The sequence below is a fragment of the Oryctolagus cuniculus genome, chromosome 16 (genome assembly GCF_051225735.1).
Source record: "Oryctolagus cuniculus isolate XC-2025 breed Fujian yellow rabbit chromosome 16, ASM5122573v1, whole genome shotgun sequence".
Taxonomy (NCBI): domain Eukaryota; kingdom Metazoa; phylum Chordata; class Mammalia; order Lagomorpha; family Leporidae; genus Oryctolagus; species Oryctolagus cuniculus.
The window spans coordinates 17,821,210-17,845,227 of NC_142882.1; the positions used below are offsets into that span (position 1 = coordinate 17,821,210).

General features: G+C 44.1%; 1 long non-coding RNA gene across 1 annotated transcript; it reads left to right on the forward strand.

The window, feature by feature from the left end:
* Positions 1-23,528, forward strand: LOC138845721 (uncharacterized). The gene is made up of 4 exons (XR_016223355.1): positions 1-86; positions 11,837-11,909; positions 23,138-23,241; positions 23,406-23,528. It is a non-coding gene; the product is annotated as an uncharacterized LOC138845721 (long non-coding RNA).
* Positions 23,529-24,018: the final 490 nt, after the last annotated feature.

Here is a 24,018-nt window from a genome sequence, read left to right on the forward strand (position 1 = left end):
GGGAAGTACCCGGCTGCGTCTCTGGCGCGTGCGCACGCTCTGCCCGGCGGGCCGTGTTCCGTGCAGGCTCGCGCCGGGTGTCTGAGGTAAACGCCGGTCACTGGCCCGGTGTGGCCGCACGGGAGCGGGAGGGTCCCGATCTGACGGTCCGGCGCGGGGCGCTGGCACCACCTGCAGGAGCGCCGGCCAGCTCGGTCTGCCGCGGCCTCGCCGGGACGGCCCGGGTCCGCGCGGCCTCCCCGTGCTCTGGGTCCGTGTCCGGGGTCTCTCAGGCAGCCTTCGCGCCCCTGTTTCTGGCCATCCGGGTCGCGGTGGTCCCGCCCTGGCGCACTCCCGGTTCTCGGCCCGGTGGGCGTCGCTTCTGGAAGTGGAAAGGCCTAGAAGCACGTGGGCTCCGTGAGGTGCACGCGTGAGGGCAGCGCAGCACGGCTCAGCCTTGCCCTCGTCGTCCCTCTCCTCAGAGCCCTGACCGTGCCGCAGAGCTGGGGGACGTGGGCACCCGGGGGGAGCACGCCTGGATGTGTCAGAAGGCAGATGTCCCAGCTGCGTTCCCCACAGGTGACCTCTCCAGGATCTCCGGGGAAGGAAGTTGGTGGCGTCTGTTCACCCTTAGCCTGGATCCACTGAGTGTTCATACCTGCGTCGCTTGTCGGTGATGGACCGCTCAGTGCTTCCTGATAGACGTTAACTTCACCTTGATCTTAACCATTTTACCTCCTCAGAACGAGTGCGGTTCTCCCGAACAGCAAACAACAACGTTTCATTATCTGCCCCCAAGAAAATCAGATGTTTCCAGTTGTTCAAAATGATCTGTTATAGTTGGCCGGGTTTGGTTTTTTTTTTGTTTTGTTTGTTTGTTTGTTTGTTTGTTTGTTGGAACTAGGGTCCAAACCAGATTTGCACATTGCACTTCGTTTTTAAATCTTGTTTATCCATTTTTCCTGGAACATTTGCTTGAAGTTTTTTAAAAATGGAATCGTGACTCTTGAGGGGTCCAGAAGCATTATTTTGGAGAATGTTGGCATTTTCATGTGACAATGCTTTCCCATGATTTTAATTTTTATCTGTAGCCTGTATGAAGTGCCACTGGGTTTAGAGCAGATGGTTCAAATATAACACAAGGCACAAATGTAATCTTAAAAATTTACGAGCCAAATTCAATAGTTGAAAATGTACACGTAGAATTTTTTTCATTGTCAGTACTATATCATTTAACACAATGTAGCATTTATCAGTATACAATTACCAGTGAAATATTTACTGTTGAAAAAGATTTACAAACCCTGGTTGTTCTCAACATGCTTAAAGATTTCAATAACTGAATTTTTTATCTTTAAACTTAAACGTATATAAAATGAAGAATTCAGTTCCTTAGTTGTGATAGTCTTATTGGGTGTTCTCAGTGGCCACACACAGCCTGTGGCTTGTGTGTTAGAATGTGCAGGTGTAGAGACGTAACTTTCCTAGGTGATGTTGAGTACTTCGTATTTTTTCTCATCAGGAGTTATAAAAATGCTAATTATCTCTCGTTGGTGATGCCAGATATCTGTCAAGGTGCTTCTTTCTGTGCAGTCGCATGTTGGTTTTGTAATCTGTGAGTTATACTTTGACAACAGAGCAGTAATCTGTCCCCAGCAACCTTTCATCCAGTGGTTTTGGCATCACTTGGATCTTTGTCTGAATCAGTTTTCACATTGGGAAGTTACAAATGTGTTCTTTCCCTTGTTCTATTATTTCCTCTCTGGTCTTTAGCTGTCAGTCTTCGAGAAGAGAAGTTTCCCTCCCCCCGCCCCCATGCTGTCACATATGCATTTTTTCTTTGAGGAGTATTACAATTTGGAATTTTTTTAATTTTTTTTTTTTGACAGGCAGAGTGGACAGTGAGAGAGAGAGAGACAGAGAGAAAGGTCTGCCTTTGCCGTTGGTTCACCCTCCAATGACCACAGCCGGCGCTGATCCGATGGCAGGAGCCAGGTGCTTCTCCTGGTCTCCCATGGGGTGCAGGGCCCAAGACTTGGGCCATCCTCCACTGCACTCCCTGGCCACAGCAGAGAGCTGGCCTGGAAGAGAGGCAACTGGGACAGAATCCAGTGCCCCAACCGGGACTAGAACCCGGTGTGCGGGCGCTGCAAGGTGGAGGATTAGCCTAGTGAGCCGCGGCGCCGGCCCAATTTGGAATTTTTTTTTCATTCACTGTGCTGCCATTTGTTTTGATGTTTAATGTGTTCCAAATTTGGCCAAAGGTAGTCCTTTTAATTTGGTTCCTGTGTCCCTTTGACACAGCCATATTATTTTGAGGGCAGAATAAGTTCCCAGTCACCTTTGTACTTTCTTGTGAGTTGTCCAAAATGACTGGTTCCTTTTGAATGCCAAGGTCTTTGTGATACATGGGTCTAGTGCTGTGGTGGTATAATTGTGTGGGGGCATTTTGGTGGACATCTAGAATATATGAAGATTTATTTATTTATGTAAAAGTCACAGAGAAGGACACAGGTACACAGAGAAAGAGAGGCAGAGAGAGAAAGAGGTCTTCCATCTGCTAGTTCACTCTTAAGATGGCCGCAACGGCTGGAGCTGTCCAATCCAAAGCCAGGAGCCAGGAGCATCCCCTGGGTCTCCCATGAGGGTGCAGGGGCCCAAGCACTTGGGCCATTTTCCACTGCTTTCCAAGGCCACAGCAGAGAGCTGGATGGGAAGTGGAGCAGTCAGGACTCGAACCATAGCCCATATGAGATGCCGGCACTGCAGGCAGAGGCTTTAACCGTTATGCCTCAGTGCCAGCCCCTAGAATATATATAAATATATGTAAAAGATTTATTGGCTGGCGCTGCGGCTCACTAGGCTAATCCTCCTCCTGCGGCGCCGGCACCCCTAGTCCTAGTCCTGGTTGGGGCGCCGGCTCTGTCTCGGTTGCTCCTCTTCCAGACCAGTGCTCTGCTGTGGCCCCGGAAGGCAGTGGAGGATGGCCCAAGTGCTTGGGCCCTGCACCCACATGGGAGACCAGGAGGAAGCACCTGGCTCCTGGCTTTGGATCGGCGCAGCGCGCCGACCATAGCGGCCATTTAGGGGGTGAACCAATGGAAGGAAGATCTTTCTCTCTGTCTCTCTCTCACTATCTAATTCTGCCTGTAAAAAAAAAAAAAAAAAACTACTGTGTGTCTTTGGGAGAGGTAACTGTTTGGCAATAAACTGTACAGCTGTTTTTCACAGTTTGTGATTCTAGCTTCATAAATGACTCAACAGATTTCTGCTTTCTCAGTTGAACTGCATTTTACTTTCTTAAACTCTCTGGTTGTTAGATAAGGTTGCAGTGGATAAGGCCTTGAGAACTTCACTTTGACTATGACCTTGTCTAAACAAGATAAGAGTTGGAGAACTCAAAAGGCTTCCATAGCCTTGGAAACTCATGACTGGAGCATAGGGAGATTACTGATGCCATAAACAGGAGTGTCAATTTGTAAAGTCAACAACAGGAGTCACTGTGCACTGACTCCTCATGTAGGATCTCTGTCCTTAATGTGCTGCACATTGAGATTTAGTGCTATAACGAGTACTCAAACAGTATTTTTCACTTTGTGTTTCTATGTGGGTGCAAACTGTTGAAATCTTTACTTAATGTATACTAAACTGATCTTCTGTATATATAGAAAATTGAAAATGAATCGTGATATGAATGGAAGGGGAGAGAGAGCTGGAAAGGGGAGGTTTGCGGGTGGGAGGGAAGTCATCGGGGGGTGGGGGGAAGCCAATGTAGTCCATAAGCTGTACTTTGGAAATCTACATTTATTAAATAAAAGTTAAAAAAAAGAATAATATATACTGTGTTGTGTGTAGCTTGAAGAGGTCTTACCTACTTTGTTTTTCATATTTCAAGAGTTGTCCTCCACTTTTCCCCTCTGTGAAGTGACTATTTCACTCTTTATAATTAATAAATTTTGGATAGGGATATGTTCTGATAATGCAGAATCTGCCTTTTTTTTCTTAGCTCAAGTTTTCTCAATTTTACCTTTTTTTAATTTTTAAATTTTCTAAAAATTGTCTCCTAGTTTTCTTGATCTTTTCTATTGTATTTCTGGGTTTCATTTAATTTATTTCTATTCTAATCTTTTTAGAATTTGTTCATTTGAGAGACAAAGAAAACAGCACCCATTTGCTGGTTCAGTCCCCAAATATGCATTTTGGCTGGGACTGGGCTGGAGCTGGGCTGGGACTGGAGCAGGAACCAGGAGCTCCAAATCTCCCACATAGGGGGCAAGAACTCATTTATTTGAGCTGTCATTGCTGTTTTCCAGGAGCCAAAGCCTGAAATTGAACCCAAGCACTCCAGTGTACAGTGTGGGTGTCTTAACTGCTAGGCTGTATGCTTGTGACACAGCTCTGATTTTCAGTATTCCTTCATCTGAATTAGGACTTAGTTCTTTTTCTAGTTGCTGGAAATGTAAAATTGGGTTGCTTATTTGGGTGTTCTTTTTTGATGTAAGCGTTTTTTGTTATACATGCCCCCCTTTGAACTGTTTTTGCTGTATCCCATGAATTTTGGTAGTTTTGTTTTCATTTTCATTTATCTTGATATTTTTTATTTCCCTTTTGATTTCTTTTGAGCCAATGATTGTTTAGGAACAAATGGTTTAATTTCTACGTATTTGTGAACTTTCCTGTTTTCCTCCTTTTACTGATTTCTAGTTAATGCTATTATGGTTAGAATAAATAACTTGATGAGATTCAGTCATCTTAAGTTTGTTAAGGCTTGTTTTGTGTGCTAACATGAGCTATCCTGAAGAATGTATATTGTGCTGCTGTTGGGTGGAATGTTCTGTATGTGTTTGTTAGGGCCATTTGATGTAGTGTTCATGTTCATTGTACTCTCTTACTGACTTTCCTTCTGTACTAACCTATAGTCTTAGAAATTGGGGCTGGCTTTGTAGTACAGCAGGTTAAGTCCACACCTGCAATGTTAGCATCCCATATGGCTCTGGTTGGAGTCTCAGGTGCTGCACTTCCAGCCCAGCTCCCTGATAATGTGCCTGGGAAAGCAGCAGAAGATGACTCAAATGTTTGGGCCCCTGTACTCACAAGGAAGATGGATGCAGTTCCAGGTTTCTGGCTTTGGCCTTGCCTAGCCCAGGCTGTTACACCCATTTGGGGAGTGAACCAGCAGATGGAGGATCTCTCTCATCGCCTCCCTCTCCTTCTCCCCCTCCCTCTACCCTTCCATTCTACCCCTCTACTCCTCCCCTTCCCCCTTCCCTCTCCTTCTCCTTCCCCCTTCCCCTCTCAAGAAAAAGTTCTGTAAGTTAAAAGTAGAGAGACCACCGTTCCACAGAAATATAAGGTCATAACCAAGAATCAAATCACAAGATGTTAATTTTGCTCATATATGTTAAGAGTTTTTTGTGCTATATATATTAGCTACCACAAATCAGAAAACACATGATATTTGTCTTTTTGAGTGTCTTATTTCATTAAACTTAATGTTTTCCACTGGTATCCATTTTGTTGCCAAAGACAGTATTTCATTTGTTTTTATGCCTGAATAGTATTCCATCATGTATGTATACCAAATTTTCTTTAGTCATCAGTTGATGGACATCTGGGTTGATTGAGTATCTTAGCTATTTTCAGTTGAGCTGCTATAATCATGGGAATACAAATAATTCTTTCATTCGCTGATTTTTATTTGCTTTGGGTATATTCCCAGAAGTGGGCTGGCTAGGTCATATGCTTGATCTATTTTCAGATTTCTGGGGAATCCATACTGTATTCTGTAATAGTTGTGCTAGTTTACATTCCCATAAACAGTGGATCAGAGTATCTTTTTCTCCACAGTCTCACCAGCGTTTGTCATCTTTGGATTTTTTGAATGATAACCATTCTAAGTAAGGTGAAGTAAAACCTCATTGGATATTTATTTGCATTTCCCTGATGGCTAGTGCTCCTGAGGATCTCTTCATGTGACCGTTGGCCATTTGTATTTCATCCTTTGAAAAATGCCTGTTCATATCTTTTATCCATTTCTTAGCTGAGTTGTTTGTTTTGTTGTTAAGTTTCTTCAGCTCCTTATATATGCTGGATGTGAATCCTTTATCAGATGCATAGTTTGCAAATATTTTCTCCCATTCTGTCAGTGTGTCTTCACTCTATTTAGTGTTTCCTTTGCTTACAAAAGCTCCTTAGTTTGATGTAATCCCATTTTTCTGTTTTTGTATTTATTGACTATGCTTCTGGGCTCTTATCTGAGAAGTCTTTGCTTAGGCCAGTGTCTTGCAGTGTTTCCTCTAGTAATTTGTATCATATGGTAGATTTAGATCATTTATCTGTTGTGAGTTGATTTCGTATAGGGTGTAATATGGTAAGGGTATTGTTTCATACTTCTACGTGCAGAGACCCAACTTTCCCTATACCATGTGTTGAAGAGATTGTCCTTTCTCCAGGGAGTGATTTTAGATCATTTGTCAAAGATTGCTTGGTTGTAGATAAATGAATTAATTTCTGGATTTTCAGTTGTGTTCCATTGGTCCATATGTCTATTTTTATGCCAGTACCAGGCTATTTTTTTTTTAGAGAGGCCAGAGGCCATGCCTTTTTTTTAAAGATCTTATTTATTTGACAGGTAGAGTTAGAGACAGTGAGAGAGACAGAGAGAAAGGTCTTCTGATGTACTAGTACAGGGTGGCCCAAAGCCTCAGGAATGCAAAAACACATTTATCAGGCAAGATATTTCATAGACTCAGAGGTCATCTCCCACATGAGCCAAGGGTCAGTCCTGGAGACAGATCTTTGTCAGGAAAGTACAAGGTTTGGGCAACCCAGGCCTGTTGAATTAATATATGTGTGTGTATATATATATATATATATATATATATATGTATATGTATAAAATAAATTAATCTTAGTATGGCGTGGTTCCGAGTCTTATGAGTAGAGGAACTAGGCAGCCTGAGCCCTCTGGTTTTCTTTCTTCTTCTCAGGACCTTTCTGTCCTCATGTGGCAAAATCGGAAGAGGAAAGAACAGTGATTAGGTGGTTGACAAATTATTCCCAGGTAGATAGGAAGTTGATTTTCCTATGTGGTCATATGCTTCTTGCTCCCTAGTAGTTGTGTGTTAGTTTTTCTAATGGAACAGAGCTTCTTTAAGCAAAGAAAGCCTCTGAGGAACTGAATCTCTGGTAAAAATTTCCTCAGGTCACAGTGTCCCCTGTGTGGTGAACAGATCACATAGGAAAATGAGCCCATTATTCCAGTATTTACTAATTCAGTGTGACCCTCATCTGTGCCAACTGTATGCTTTCATTTTGCTGTGATAAACAAAGGGAGAGAAGAAACATGTGCTTCTCAGCGCGTTTGTGCTCTCATTGAAGCATTTATTCAGTGTCTGTAATGTGCTCAGAACTGTGTTAGTTGTGTCCATAGAGGAAAAATAAGGCCAGAAGAAATCAGAATCTGTGATGAGATGCATGCAGTTAGGTGGAAAAAGTGCCTTTAAAGCCATGTGATTAGATGAAATTGCTAGTGAACATGTACAGAAAGAAAGGAGAAGAGTAGTGAGAACTGTGGAGGCTGTGAGTCCCTCATTCTCCAGTGAACATGATGGAGAAGGTGCTTGCCTAATGCTAGTGTGTTTGTGATGGTTCAGGACTCGATAACCTTTGAGGGTGTGGCCATGGACTTTATCCAGGAGGACTGGACTTTGCTGAATCAAACCTGAAGAAACATACAGAGATGAACTGTAAGAATCTGGTTGCAGTAGGTAAGGCTGGGTACTGTTCCTTCAGTTAGTTTTCTCTCGAACAAATATTTTTTTTTTAACTTTTATTTAGTAAATATAAATTTCCAAAGTACAATTTATGGATTACAATGGCTTTTTCCCCCCAATAACTTCCCTCCCACCCACAACCCTCCCATCTCCTGCTCCCTCTCCCATTCCATTCACATCAAGATTCAATTTCAATTATCTTTATATACAGAAGATCAATTTAGTATATATTAAGTAAAGATTTCATCAGTTTGCACCCACACAGAACATAAAGTGTAAAATACTGTTTGAGTACTAGTTATAGCATTAATTCACATTGAACAGCACATTAAGGACAGAGATCCTACATGAGGAGTAAGTACACAGTGACTCCTGTTGTTGACTTAACAAATTGACACTCTTGTTTATGGCATCAGTAATCTCCCTAGGCTCTAGTCACGAGTCGCCAAGGCTATGGAAGCCTTTTGAGTTCACGGACATCTATCTTATTTAGACAAGGTCATGGTCAAAGTGGAAGTTCTCTCCTCCCTTCAGAGAAAGGTACCTCCTTCTTTGATGGCCCATTCTTTCTACTGGGATTTCACTCGCAGAGATCTTTCATTTAGGTTTTGTTTGTTTGTTTGTTTGCCAGAGTGTCTTGGCTTTCCATGCCTAAAATACTCTCATGGGCTCTTCAGCCAGATCTGAATGCCTTAAGGGCTGATTCTGAGGCCAGAGCTGTTTAGGACATCTGCCATCAAACAAATATTTCTTACTGTACTAGACTCTGGACTTGTTAAAGACAGAGCAATGGAATGGGCATGTGGCATTGCAGGTTAAGCTACCACTTTGAACACTTGCATCTCAGAGTGTCAATTTGAGTCCCAGGTACTCTACTTGTAATCTAGCTTCCTGCTGATCTATCCTGGGAGGCAGCAGATGATGGCTTGGGCTCCTTTCACTCATGTGGGAGACCTGGATGGACTTGCAGGCTTCAACCTACCCCAGACCTTGCTTTTGTAAGCATTGGGAGAATAAACCATGGAAGATCTCTGTCCCTGTCTCTGTCTGTCTCTTTCTCTTCTCTCTGTCTTTCGGGTAGATGAAAAGTAAGTAAATAAGCATTTATTAAAAAATTAATTTTAAGTAAATAAAGGCAATGCAATGGAAAGCAGGCCAAATTTTGTCTCCCTCTTATAGACTTTTAGATGACTTCCTTGTGAAAATATAGATCTGTCCCTTGTAATCACTGTTTTTTCTATGAATAAAAGAGTTAGGGCTTCATAAGTATGTGTACAAGGCTAAGCCTGCATTTTGGGGGGAAATATGGCCAATCCTCTTGCCCAGTAAAAGATACAGTGTTTGCATTTTGCATTTGGTTTTAGTCTGAACCTTTTATTCTCAAGTTATATCTGAGGATGTTCAGAGTGCCTACAAGCAGAATCTTGGTCCCTCATTTATGGAAGTGTTTGTTATCTCTCACACATTCCTCTTACATCATTATCCTTTCCCTGAAATTAGGGCACCAGCCATGCAGACTTGGTCTGACTTTTCAGGTAGAATAAAAAAGAAGAGCTCAGGGCACTGGAGAAAGTGCTCCAAAGTGAGGAAAAGGCAGATGTGATTTTTTTATGAAACACTATGACAAATATGTAGTCCATTCAGAAATGTCAAGTAGGAAGCTTTTGGAGATGTAGTTTCTGAGAATGTTGTGGCCATTCTCAGAGGATGCTTCTCAGGGTTTCTTGTCTTCATGCAAGAGAGAATTCAGTCGTGAGACACAGAGTAGTGGTAAGCGAGGGAGCAAAGTTTGATGAAGGAAAACAATAAAGAAAAGTACACCACATAGACCAGGCAGACATCTCAGGAAAGGACTAGAGCCCAGCGCTGAAATACACCTGACAGGCCAGGCAGGCATCTCAGGGTAGAGCCGAGAGCCCAGTTAGACTGGAGGTTTATGCACAAGCGGTTCTTCTGGGAAATTGTGGGTGGGGGATTTCTGAATGTGGAGTTCCCAGAATCCTCCCAGACCTTATCAGCACAGTGTTATTACTGGGCTTAATAGCCTGCCCTGCTATACTAAGTTTATAGAACAAGAGCAATTGCTGTAAGTATAATTGCTGCCTGCCTTCAGGGTTTGTTTCCTCCTTACACTGCACAAAATTTCATTTTCTTTAAAAATCTTTTCTTCCTTTTTTCTTTAGCCCCTCTTACATACATAGGCTAATACCTACCTAGCTACCTTAACATAACACTTACAGAATCATGTTTTACTAAATCACTTATGAATTTGACCACAAGACCTTAATATTGCTACACTCTTAAAACAACCAAACTTGGCTTTTTTTTATTAAAAAAAAAAAAAACGGAGCTGACATTGTGGTATAGCTGATAAAGCTGCCACTTGCAACGTCGGCATCCCATATAAGTACTGGTAGATGTTCCAGCTGCTCCACTTCCAATCCAGCTCCCCGCTAATGGCCTAGGAAAAGTAGCAGAAGATGGCTCAAGTGTTTGGGCCCCTGCCATCCACTGTGGGAGACCTGGATGAAGCTCCTGGCTCTTGGCTGCAGACTGGCCCAGCACTGGCCACTTCAGCCATCTGGAGAGTGAATGAACAGATGCAAGGTTCTCTGTCTCTGTGTCTCCCTCTCTTTCTGTAACTCTTGACTTTCAAAATCTTTAAAAAAAAAACCTATTTCAAGTTAGTGTTTGAAAATATATACATTTTTTTAAAAATATTTTTATTTATTTATTTGAAAGGCAGAGTTACAGAGAGGCAGAAGAGAAAGAGAGAGGTCTTCCATCCGCTGGTTCACTCCCCAGCTGGAGCTCTACCAATCCAAAGCCAGGACCCAGGAACAACTTCTGGGTCTCCCACACTGGTACAGGGGCCCAAGCATTTGGGCCATCTTGCACTGCTTTTCCAGGCCATAACAGGGAGCTGGATCAGAAGTGGAGGAGCCGGGACTCGAACCAGTACCCATATGGGATGTGGGCACTGCAGGCAGCGGCTTTATGTGCTGTACCACAGTGCTGGCCCTGAAAGTGTATGCCTATTGACCTTGTGTTTCTAACACCTTCTTTCTTTCTTTTTTTTTATCTTTTATTTAATGAATATAAATTTCCAAAGTACGACTTATGGATTACAATGGCTTCCCCCCCATACCGTCCCTCCCACCCACAACCCTCCCCTTTCCCACTCCCTCTCCCCTTCCATTCACATCAAGATTCATTTTCGATTATCTTAATATACAGAAGATCAGCTTAGTATACATTAAGTAAGGATTTCAACAGTTTGCTCCCACACAGAAACATAAAGTGAAAAATAATAGATGCTTTTTTTTTAAATGATGATGAAATCAGATCAGACCTATTGTCATGTTTAATCCCAGTGAGAGTCAAGTTGGGAATTGATAATTTTTTTTTCTTTTTCTTTTTTTTTTTTACAGAAGATCAGTTTAGTATACATTAAGTAAAGATTTCAACCGTTTGCACCCCCATAGAAACACAAAGTGAAATATACTGTTTGAGTACTCGTTATAGCATTAAGCCTCAATGTACAGCACATTAAGGACAGAGATCCTACATGAGGAGTCAGTGCACAGTGACTCCTGTTGTTGACTTTACAAATTGACACTCCTGTTTATGGCATCAGTAATTTCCCTATGCACCAGTCATGAGTTTCCAAGGCTATGGAAGCCCCTTGAGTTCTCCGACTCTTATCTTGTTTAGACAAGGTCATAGTCAAAGTGCAGGTTCTCTCCTCCCTTCAGAGACAGGTACCTCCTTCTTTGAAGACTGTTCTTTCCACTGGGATCTCACTCACAGAGATCTTTTTGCCAGAGTGTCTTGGCTTTCCATGCCTGAAATACTCTCATGGGCTTTTCAGCCAGATCCGAGTGCCTTTAGGGCTGATTCTGAGGCCAGAGTGCTATTTAGGACATCCGCCATTCTATGAGTCTGCTGAGTATCTCACTTCCCATGTTGGATCACTCTCCCATTTATTTATTCTATCAGTTAGTGTTAGCAGGTACTAGACTTTCTAACACCTTCTTTCTGTCTTTTATTTCTCAAAGAATTTAATTTTTATCTTATTTCAGATGGGGAGAATTATACTAAATGATCAAAGCCTCTGCAGGGGACATTGCAAGAGAAAACAATGCAATGGAAAGGGTAAGTTTGATAATGTTTAAATGTCTTGTTTGTTATCTATGGAAATGCCATAAAATAGAAAAACAGCACAATAACCGTGAATGATGCTTGAGACTAGTTTGTTCACCCAAAAAAGAAACTATCTTTCAGATACTCAGTATCAAGAATTTGGCAAACACTCTAAATATCTGCAGAGTTCCCACAACCAAACATTCCCAGTGCTCAGAATAAGTTTTTGAAAAATAATTCAGTGTTTGACAAATATTGGTTAAATTTTATTAAACCTCTTTGAAAGTTAAAAATACAATAGAACTTTGTGACTGAATAGTCCCTTCATTCTACTTATGCTTTTAAAAGGTATGGGAGGCCAGCACCGCAGCTCACTAGGCTAATCCTCCGCTTTGCGGTGCCGACACACCAGGTTCTAATCCCGGCACACCAGGTTCTAATCCCAGTCGGGGCGCCGGATTCTGTCCCGGTTGCCCCTCTTCCAGGCCAGCTCTCTGCTGTGGCAAGGGAGTGCAGTGGAGAATGGCCCAAGTACTTGGGCCCTGCACCCTATGGGAGACCAGGAGAAGTACCTGGCTCCTGCCATCGGATCAGCGCGGTGCGCTGGCCTCAGCGCACCGGCCACAGCGGCCATTGGAGGGTGAACCAACGGCAAAGGAAGACCTTTTTCTCTGTCTCTCTCTCTCACTGTCCACTCTGCCTGTCAAAAAATAAAAAAATAAAAATAAAAATAAATTTTAAAAAGGTCTGGGAAAGCCCTGTCTCATTTTATAGGCCACCTTATACCAATGCAAACTCAGAGTAGAGAACTCTATGAATGGAAAGTGTGTGTAAAGCCTTCACTTGGCCCTTGTCAGGATCTCCCCCTCCGGGAACTGGCCAGGTTGCTGCGAAGGAAGAGTCGAGGAGACTGAGGAAGATCAAGCTAAACACACTTTATTGGTACTCTAGGCAACTAGGAGGAGAAATCACTCAAGCCAACTCCTGCGGGCACTAGGCACTACGGACCAGGAGCTTCTCCCCGCAGGCACAAGGCACTATGGACCAGGGAGAGAGGCTGAGCAACCTCTGGTTTACAGTGTCTGAGGTTCCTCTTATATACAGTTTCTAGAGGCTAGCCCCGCCTACACGCTGACCTCCCAGGGTCCCGTAGTCATGGCAATGACAGTTTGTGGTTTGTGGTTAGGCCATCTAGTTAGGTCCTCTCTTTTCAAATCTTAGGAGCTGGAGTGGTTACCTTTCTACTGCACAGTTACTTTCTTTCAAACTGCGCTACAGTTACTTTCTCCATGAATGGTTCCCTAACAGTCCTCACTCAACATTTAAGGACTCATGGTAGACTGATACCTGTGGAGTGTAAGAAATTTGAGAAAACTTTTACTTATTTCCCAGATCTCACTAAACATAGAGGACTTTCTACTAGGAACGTTATGTTTATAAGGAACATGGCAAAAAGTTTACTTGTTTTTCAAAACTTAACATTAGCATGCGAGTTCATAGTGGAGAAAAACCGTCTGAGTTTAGTAAATATGGGAAAGCCTTCGCTAACTCTTCAGGTCTGATAAAACACGGAAGAGCTCACACTGGAGAAAAACCTGAGTGTAAGGAATGTGGGACAGCAGCTGCCAGCCCCTCACATGTTACTGTACATATGAGAACTCACACTGGTGAGAAGCCCTAGCAGTGTAAGCAATGTGAAGAAGCTTTAGTCTTCTTCTTGGTTTAAAAGTCACATGTACTAGGCTAATCCTCCGCCTGCAGCACCGGCACACCAGGTTCTAGTCCAGGTTGTGTACCAGTTCTGTCCCGGTTGCTCCTCTTCCAATCCAGCTCTGCTGTGGCTCAGGAGGGCAGTGGAGGATGGCCCAAGTGCTTGGGCCCTGCACCTGCATGGGAGACCAGGAGGAAGCACCTGGTTCCTTGCTTCAGATCGGCACAGCACGCCAGCCAGGTGAACCAACAAAAGGAAGAACTTTCTCTCTGTCTCTCTCTCTCTCACTGTCTAACTCTGCCTGTCAAAAAAAAAAAAGTCACATGCAGACTCACACTGGTGTCAGATCCTATGACTGCAAGCAGTGTGGGAAATTCTTTATCTGGTCCTCAGTTTTCAACATTTAGCAAGTCACAGTATAGAAATACCTTTTGGATGTAAGGAATGTGGGAAAACCTTCAGATATTCTTCACATCTTAATCAACATAAAGAACACATACTGGAGAGAGGCCATATGACTCCTCCACACTGTTACAGAGTTCTTAAATGCCTAATAAGATACGTAGATCAAGGAAAGGCTTTTCCACACTGCTGACGTTTGAGGCTGTTCCCCAGTGTGAGTTCTCAGTGCACCCTACAGGCTGATGAAATAGTCAGGAATTTAGGAGAGTGTTAGGATACACTTTTTACTTATTGCATTTAAGAAAATTGATACTGGCAGAGAAAATCAAATAAATGTTTATTTAAATACGTCTGTCTTTGAAGACTAATAAGAGGTGTATTTTCATATGCTTATGTGCCATTCCTATATTTTTGGAAAAGTGTGGGGTTTTGTTTTGCTATTAAAGTCTGGTTTGAATATTGAAGTTTTTTAATAAGATTTTGATATGGTCATAAATTCTACATATTTTTAAGTATAAAATTTTTTAAAGATTTATTTATTATTTACTTGCAATTTATTTATTTATTATTTATTTCCAGAATTACAGAGAGGCAGAGAGAGAAAGGTCTTCCATCCACTGGTTCACTCCATAAATGGCCACAACGGCTGGAACTGGGCCAATCCGAAGCTAGGAGCCTCTTCTAGGTCTCTCACTTGGGTGCAAGGGCCCAATGACTTGAGCAATCTTCTACTGCTTTCCCAGGCCATAGCAGAGAGCTGGATCAAAAGTAGAGCAGCCAGGACTTGAAACTGCGCCCATATGGGATGCTGGGGCTGCAGGCAGCGGTCTTACCCCCTGTGCCACAGCGCTGGCTTCAAGTGTAAAAATGTTTAAAAGATTATGTATGTATTTGACGGCCGGCGCCGCGGCTCACTAGGCTAATCCTCCGCCTAGCGGCGCCGGCACACCGGGTTCTAGTCCCGGTCGGGGCGCCGGATTCTGTCCCGGTTGCCCCTCTTCCAGGCCAGCCCTCTGCTGTGGCCAGGGAGTGCAGTGGAGGATGGCCCAGGTGCTTGGGCCCTGCACCCCATGGGAGACCAGGAAAAGCACCTGGCTCCTGGCTCCTGCCATCGGATCAGCGCGGTGCGCCGGCCGCAGCGCGCCGGCCGCGGCGGCCATTGGAGGGTGAACCAACGGCAAAAGGAAGACCTTTCTCTCTGTCTCTCTCTCTCACTGTCCACTCTGCCTGTCAAAAAAAAAAAAAAAAAAAAAAAAAAAAAAAGATTATGTATGTATTTGAAAGGCAGGGCATCAGAAAATGAGGTGGAGAGAGATCTTCCGTCTGCTGGTTCATTCCCTAAAAGGCCCAGCAGCCATGCTGGGCCAGGCGGAAGCCAGGAGCCAGGAACTCTATGCAGGTCTCCCACATGGATGGCAGGGCTCAAATATGTGGACCTCCTCTACTGCCTTCCCAGGCACATTAGCAGGAAGCTGGATCAGAAGCAAAGTAGCCAGGACTTGAGCTAATAGCACTCCAATTTAGGAAGGTCAGTGTCGCAAGCAGCAGCTTAATCTGCTGTGCCACAGTGCTAGCCCCTTAAGTGTATCATTTTTTTGAAACACACATACACACAACATCCATAAAACCGTAACCACACTCAAAGTAACAGGTCCATCAACCCAGTTTTGCTCCTGCCATTTTGTCATTCCAGTCTGTCTCCTTTATTTGGTCCTAACTCCCCTGCTCCATTCGTCTGCTTTCTGTAAAATACTTTGCATTATGTAGAGATTTGCATAAATGGAATCACAGAGTGTGGCATCCTCCACTCAGGATAATTATGTTGCCTTCCATCCATGTTGTAGAATTCTTTCTACTTATGTCACAAATTTTCTTTACCCATTGACGTTAGTTCCACTTTTGAGTTTTAGCAATTAAAAGTACTGTGACTAGCCATTTAAAAATTGTTCTTTTAGGGGACAGCACTGTAGCATAGCAGATAAAGCCACCGCCTACAATGCCAGCATCCCATATGGGCGCTGGTTCAAGTCCTGGTTGCTCTACTTCCAATCCAGCTTTCTGCTGTGGTCTGGGAAAGCAGTAGAAGATGGCCCAGGTCCTTGGGCCCCTGGACCCATGTGGGAGACCTGGAGGAAGCTCCTAGCTCCTGGCTTCAGATCGGCATAGCTCCGGCCATTGAGGCCACCTGGGGAGTGAACTAGTGGATGGAAGACCAACCTCTCTCTGCCTCTGCTTTTCTGTAACTCTTCCTTTCAAATAAATAAATAAATCTTTAAAATTGTTCTTTTAACATATGCTTTCATTTCTTTAGAAAAATAAAAGTGGAATGATCAGATACTATGTTGGTATACATTTAACTTTTTTTAAAGAGATTGCTGAACTTTCACAAGTGGTTGAAATATTTGCCATTCCCATTAGTGGTATATCAGAGTTGCAGCTCCTCAACACCCTTGTCAGCAATTAGTCAGTCTTTTTATTTTTCATTTTACTTTCATTTGATTTGAAAGGCAGAGATCTTCCATCTGCTTGATCATCTCCCCAAATGACTATAACAGCCAGGGCTGGGCCAGGCCGAAGCCAAGGGCTTGAAACATATGTTTCCCACATATGTGATAGGCAGCCAAGTACTTGAGCCATCATCTGCCTTCCAGGATGCACATTAGCAGGAACCTGGATCAGAAGCAGAAGAGGGGCTGGGGCTAAGCCTCTGCCTGCAGCACTGGCATCCCATATGGGTGCTGGTTTGTTGTCCGGCTGCTCCACTTTCAATCTAGCTCCCTGCTGATAGCCTGGGAAAGCCATGGAGGATGGCTCAAGTGCTTGGGTCCCTGAACCCAGGTGGGAGACCTGGAAGAAGCTCTTGGCTTTGGTCGGGCCAGCTCCAGCTATTGAGGCCATTTAGGGAGTGAACTAGTGAATGGAAGACCTCACTCTCTTGGTAACTCCGCCTCTCAAATAAGTAAATAAAGGAGCCAGACCTTTTTGGGCACTCCGTTAAGAGTTGGTGTGCCAAACACCTGCCCCTGGTCTATTATTTTGGCCATTCTGGTTAGTGTATAGTAGTAGCCTATGGCTTTAATTTGTATTACCCAATACCTAGTGATGTTTAACATATTTTCAAATGCTTACTGGCTTTTCATAATTTTTTGGAGTAATGTCTAAATATTTTATGTGTTTTTATATTGATTTTAAAATTTTTCTTAATTTTGAGTTTTCATTTTAACATTCTAAATGTCTGTTAGATATATTAGTGTTTATTGTCATATCTAACAGGTGGCATAGTAGTATAACAGATTATAAACTACCTTTTGCATTTTGTTTTGATATGTTAATGTATAATTAATATGCTGTACTTTGGGTACAAATACATGATGTACTGTCAGTTAAGTCTATTTCACAGGTTTGGATGAAGCTTGGTAAGGTTTGGGGTTTTTAAAAGGGTTTTGGTGGGGGGGGGTATCAGTGTCATCACCCCAAGGTGCACACACATTGGTTTCTAGCTACTGAAGTACCATTTGTTGAAAAGACTGCTTCGTCTCCACTTAATTCCCTTTGCACCATTCTTGAAAATCACTTTATGCATCGAAGTCTGTCCATGTTTATGTTGATACTACCTCCCTTGACTTGAGGATTTCCAACGTTTCTTTTCATATCCTCTGGATATGAAGGCAGTTTTGCTTTCTTTCTGATAACCATGCCTTTTACTTCTTCATATTTTCTCATTACACTGGCCCAGGACCTTCAGTAGAGTGGTGAAAACAGACATCCTTGCCTCATTCCCAACGTTAGGCAGAAAGCATTCAGTCTTTGAAGTATCACATATAGTGTTACCTGTAGAATTTTTGAAGATGACCGCATTAAGTTTTTTTTTTAAATATTGATTCATTTATTTGAAAGTCAGTTACACAGGGAGCGGAAAGGCAGAAAGAGAGAGGTCTTCCATCCAATTGTTCATTCCCCAATTAGCTGCAATGGCCATAGCTGTGCTGATCCGAAGCCAGGAGCTTCTTCCAGGTCTCCCACGTGGGTGCAGGGGCCCAAGGACTTGGGCCATCTTGTACTGCTTTCCCAGGCCATAGCAGAGAGCTGGAACAGAAGTGGAGCAGCCAGGTGTCGAACTGGCACCCATATGGGATGCCGGCGCTTCAGGCCAGGGTGTTAACCCACAGCACCACAGCACTGGCCCCCTGCATTAAATTTAAAAAATAGTTTTCATTCCTACTTCACTGGGAGACTTTATTATGAATACCTTTTACCCTAGAGCCATTTCTTAAGTCTTCAAGGAACTTTAATTTGGTGTCTTATAGAACCTTATGAGTACACATAAGTCTTGAATCTTGAGGTGCCTCGTAGGCCCTCTCCATTAGAGATGTGTGGCAGTGAAGACTTTAATGACTATTTGTGCAGTTTGGTGCCACTGTATTAATTTCTGCCAAGACTCGAGTGCTTTCTCTTACCATTGTTTCTGTGCCATCAATATAAACATGAATATGGTTTAAAAAAAAAAAAAGTTTTAACCTCAGATCCCTGAAAGTGTCTTGGGTCCCTCAGCTTTTGAGAATTGCCATTCTGGATCACTGAAACTGGGTGGTTGGTTAGCAGAATTAACCAGAACAGAGCCACCCTTTTTCCTCTTTTTCGTTATTAGTTGCTTCAAGTCTAGATGTCTGGCTGGGAAGATTGCAGGGGCCCAGCGTGCTCCAGAGAGGCAGAGCCTTTAGAGATGCCGTTTCCCCAGCAGAGCTCCAGCCTTGGAGGCTCAGATGCTGGAGCCCAACATGGCTCCTCGGGCCTGGCTTCAGGGCTCAATGTCCAGGGCATTTCCTAAGCCTCATTCCCCATTGGTTAAATGACATCGTTAGTACGTTGGTGGTTTTGTGACTAAATGTCAGTGGAAACTTTCTTTAAAAAAAAAAAAAGATTTATTTTATTTATTTTAAAGAATTAGAGAGGTAGAGCCAGAGAGAGAAAATCTTCTATCTACTTGGTCACTCCTCAAATGGCTGCAACAGCCAGAGCTGAGCTGATCCAAAACCAGGAGCTTCTTCAGGGTCTCCCAACGGGTGCAGGGGCCCAAAGATTTGGGCCATCTTCTAGTGCTTTCTTAGGCCATAACAGAGAGCTGGACCAGAAGTGGAGCAGCCAGGACTCAAACCAGTGCCCACATGGGATGCCGGCACTGCAGGCCAGGGCTTTAACCTGCTGAGCCACAGTGCCGGCCCCTGTGGAAATTTTGTAATAGTCCTAGCTGTCCTACGGGCTGGCGAGAGCTCCCGGGGATTTTGCATGTAACTGGCATAAAGTGCCCTACAAGCTTTCCAGGGAGCTTGTACAACTTTCTTTAAGATTTATTTTTTTGAAACTTGGAGTTAGGGAGAGACAGATCTTCCATCTGCTGGTTTACTCCCAAAATGGCCACAACTGCCAGAGCTGAGCTGGTCAGGAGCCAGGAGCTTCTTCTAGGTCTCCCACATGGGGGCAGGGGCCGAAGCACCTGGGCCATCCTCTGCTGCTTTCCCAGACACATTAGCAGGAATCTGGTTTGGAAGTAGAGCAACCAGGACTCGAACAGGTGCCCATATGGGATGCTGGCATCTCAGGCGACAGCTTTGCCCACTACACCACAGCACCAGCCCTTTGTACAGCTTTCTGAGGGAGCTCCCATTCTCTTCTGTAATTTATGTGACATGCAATATCCATCATCATCTTGGATGGATCTGGCACACGGTGTTTCACTTTGTTTTTGTTTTTTTAAAGATGTATTTATTTATTTGAAAGGCAGAGTTACAGAGAGGCAGAGGCAGAAAGAGAGAGAGGTCTTCCATCCGCTGGTTCACTCCCCAGATGGCTGCAATGGCCGGAGCTGAGCTGTTTGAGAGTCCAGAGTTCTGCAGGTCTTCCTCCTGAAATGAGGCTTGCACCCTCTTTGTCTGGTCTGGAGACCCTAGCTGCCTCCCTTGGGGTGACGGCCTGGAATCCAAGACTGGGCCTCCAGACCTGGGGACCCATTAAGCAACCAAGAGCAAGTTACTTGTCTTGCTGTTTCCTTAAATGAATCAAAATCCTAACTCAGCACAGGCAGCCTCCCATGTCCTCAGACCCGCCTCAGGCCTTGCCTTCCTCCTCCTTCAGCCCCTTCCCTGCCACCCACACCGGGCTGCACCACTGCACCAGGGGTCCCTGAGCTGAGGGTGGAGCCGGCCCAGCCGGAAGCAGAAGCGCCCATGTGCCACTGCGCCTTCTCTTCCAGAGCTGTCTCCCACAGCTGGGGGTGGGTGTTTGTATCTGTGGATGTCCCGCGGGGCAGGGTCCAGGTGTGCCCCGCTAGGTGGGTACAGTAGGGAAGGGAAAGGGTTAAGGACCAAGTTCGCAGCCCCCATGCCTACAGCTTCTGGCCGTCCCCGCCTTTCTTCCCAGCTGTTCTGCCCAACACTGCTGGGGTCTGAGCAACTATACAGGAGTGGGTACCCAAGAGGAGACGGTGGGTCAGTGAGGTCAGGGTGCATGGCAGGGCCTCTTTCCTAGCCTCTACTGTGTTTAAAAATCCTTCCCCAAGTCAGAGTTTTTCTTCAAGAACGTGCCCTCTGCCTACACCCCACCTTCCACCACTGATGGTCCATCTCGGGATTCTCGGTGTCAATTCACGGGGACCCCCACACACACACCCCCACCCTGACCCCTGTTATGTTGACTGATTGTCTCCCAAGTTCTTCCCGACTGAGTGGGCTCATGCGTGTTTTCTTCAAGGTCGACTTTTAGAGGTAAAGTTGCTCAGTCAAAGCATAAACGCATTGTAACATTCATTCCTGGCCGGCTCGCGGCTCAATAGGCTAATCCTCTGCCTGGGGCAACAGCACCCCAGGTTCTAGTCCTGATGGGGCGCCGGATTCTGTCCCGGTTGCCCCTCTTCCAGGCCAGCTCTCTGCTGTGGCCCGGGAGTGCAGTGGAGGATGGCCCAAGTGCTTGGGCCCTGCACCCCATAGGAGACCAGGAGAAGCACCTGGCTCCTGCCTTCAGATTAGCGCGGTGCGCCAGCTGCGGCGGCCATTGGTGGGTGAACCAACGGCAAAGGAAGACCTTTCTCTCTGTCTCTCTCTCTCTGCCTGTCAAAAAAAAAAAAAATCATTCCTAGATAGTAGCACATGTCCCTGCTCCATGGGACTTGTGCCACTGGGTGTATATTTTGTATCTAACAAGCTGCAGACCTCTTAGTTTTCAGCTTACCTGCGGATTTTTCTGGATGTTTATATGCAGTCATTATTTATAAATTATAACAGGTCTAGTCTTCCTTTACAATCCTACCTACTCTGTCTGCACTGTTCTGCAAATTCACTGCACTGCCTGCAACCTTAAGAACATTAGAATGAACAGTTCCGGTCTTCCTCAGGGTCTCAGAATGAGGTCTGTGAGACTGTCATTTTCTGACATCTTTGCTGTGTATTTTTTGATAGAATTTGAGCCTAAGGATGTTTCCTGCTATTCCTTGCTTCCCTTTGCTCATCCGCAGTTTTTTTTTTAAGATTTATTTATTTATTTGAAAGTCAGAGTTACAGATAGAGAGAGAGAGGTCTTCCATCTGCTGGTTCATTTCCCAGATGGCCACAACAGCTGGAACTGAGTTGATCCAAAGCCTGGAGCCAGGAGCTTCTTCCAGGTCTCCCACATGGGGGCAGGGGCCCAAGGAATTGGGCCATCCTCCACTGCTTTCCAAGGCCATAGCAGAGAGCTGGATCAGAAGTGGAGCAGCTGAGACTTGAACTAGCACCCATATGGGATGCCGGCACTGCAGGTGGCAGCTTTACCTGCTATGCCACAGCGCCAGCCACAGATTGTTTTTATAATAATTTTATTGACATATAATAAAGATACATTCATCCATTGTTTAAAATATTTCTCTTTATTAAAAAGAGAGAGGGGGAAAAAATAGATCTTCCATTTGCTGCTTCACTCCACAAATGACCACAATGGCCTGGACTGGGCCAGGCCAAAGCCAGGAGCTTCTTCCAGGTGTCCTACATGGGTGCAGGAGCTCAAGCACTTGGGCCATCTTCTGCTGCTTTCTCAGGTGCATTAGCAGGGAGCTGGATCAGAAGTGGAGCAGCTGGGACTTGAACTGGCGCCCATATGGGATGCTGGCATTGCAGGGGGCAGTTTAACTTGGTATACCACAACACAAGCCCCTGTTCATCCATTTCAAGAATATCAGTTCATGGTTTTTAGTGTATGCAGGGTTGGGCGATCATCATCACATTCTAACTCTAGAACATTTTCATCACCCCAGAAACAAATCTCTACTCATTAGCAGTCACTCCCCCATTCCACTCCATTCTGTGCTTCAGCAGCCACCAAGAGACTGGTGTCTGGATGTGCCTGTGCTATTTCATGTAGCTAGATTCATAAATACGTAGTCCTTTGCTGGCGTCTTTTGCTTAGCTTAACTGATTCAAATTTTGTTCCATACATCAGTACTTTATTCTTTTTTATTGTCATACTATATGTTATTTATTGGCAATTATGAGTACCGCTACAAATATAAAATATTCAAAAAGCTCAAGGACAACAGAATTTAAAAATAAGCTTATTTTAATGCAAATTTTTAAATCAATGTATATAAAGGGTCTTCAGAGTGCTCATGGAAAATTCATGCTATGAAAGAGCTATCCAGGCCGGCGCCGCGGCTCACTTGGCTAATCCTCTGCCTGAGGTGCCAGTAACCCCAGTTCTAGTCCTGGTCAGGATGCCGGATTCTGTCCCAGTTGCTCCTCTTCCAGTCCAGCTCTCTGCTGTGGCCCAGGAAGGCAGTGGAGGATGGCCCAAGTGCTTGGGTCCTGCACCCGCATGGGAAACCAGGAGGAAGCACCTGGCTCCTGGCTTTGGATCGGCGCAGCGTGCCAGCCATAGCGGCCATTTGTCGGGGTGAACCAATGGAAAAGGAAGACCTTTCTCTCTGTCTCTCTCTGTCTAACTCTGTCAAAAAAAAAAAAGCTATCCATAGATTTCAAAATTATTTTGCACCAAAATAAACTTATACTTTCCATTTTCCATGAACTTTTTGAGGTCCCTTAATTTTTATTTACAGTTTTTTGTGCGGATGTGTATTTTTCATTTCTGTTTGGTCTATACCTAGGAGAGGAATGGCTGGTTCACAAGATACTTGTTTAACCTTTTGGTGAAATGCCAGGATGTTTTCCTAAGTGGCTGCACGATTTTCAACCTCCTCATCAACTAAAAGTAAGGTTTCCAGTTTTTCTGTACTTTCGACAATACTTGTTATCTTTTAATTATGGCCATCCTGGTGGGTATAAAATGATCCGTTACTATGGGTTTCATTTGCATTTCCCTGGTGCATCTTCTCATATGCTGTTGCCCTTTTTGTATTTTCTTTATTCATTCAGATCATTTGCCCATTGTATGAGTTGTCATTTCAAAATTCAGTTGACTGAATTAAATTCAGCCTGGAAGAACTTCAGACCGTTGCAAAAAAACTGCTTTTTACATTGTGACACAATGTTGGATTTTATCATCTTTCCTCTTATCATTGAGATGGTCAGATTTTCTTACTTTGAGCTATTAGTGAAACACACTGACTTTTTAATAGTAAACTTCTGTTGCATTATTGTGGTAAACCAGCTTGATTCTGTTGTATTTCTTATTAGTGTATTTTTGTAGACTTACTTTCCTTAGAATATTTGCATCTACGTTTATTGGAATTTGCCTGTAATTTTGCTTTTTTATAATGGCTTTTTCATGTTTGAAACAATATTATTCTTCTCTTGTAAAATATTATTTGTTTGAAAGGCAAAGAGACAAAGATCTTCCACCTGTTAGTTTACACCCCAAATGCCTGTAACAGCTCTGGCTGGGTCAGGTGGAAGCCGAGAGCCTGGAACTCAATCCAGATCTCTCATGTAGGTGACAGAGTCCAAATACCTGAGCTACCACCTGCTGCCTTCCAGAGTGTATTAGCAGGAAGTTGGATCACAGAGGAGCCAGGACTCAAACCTAGCA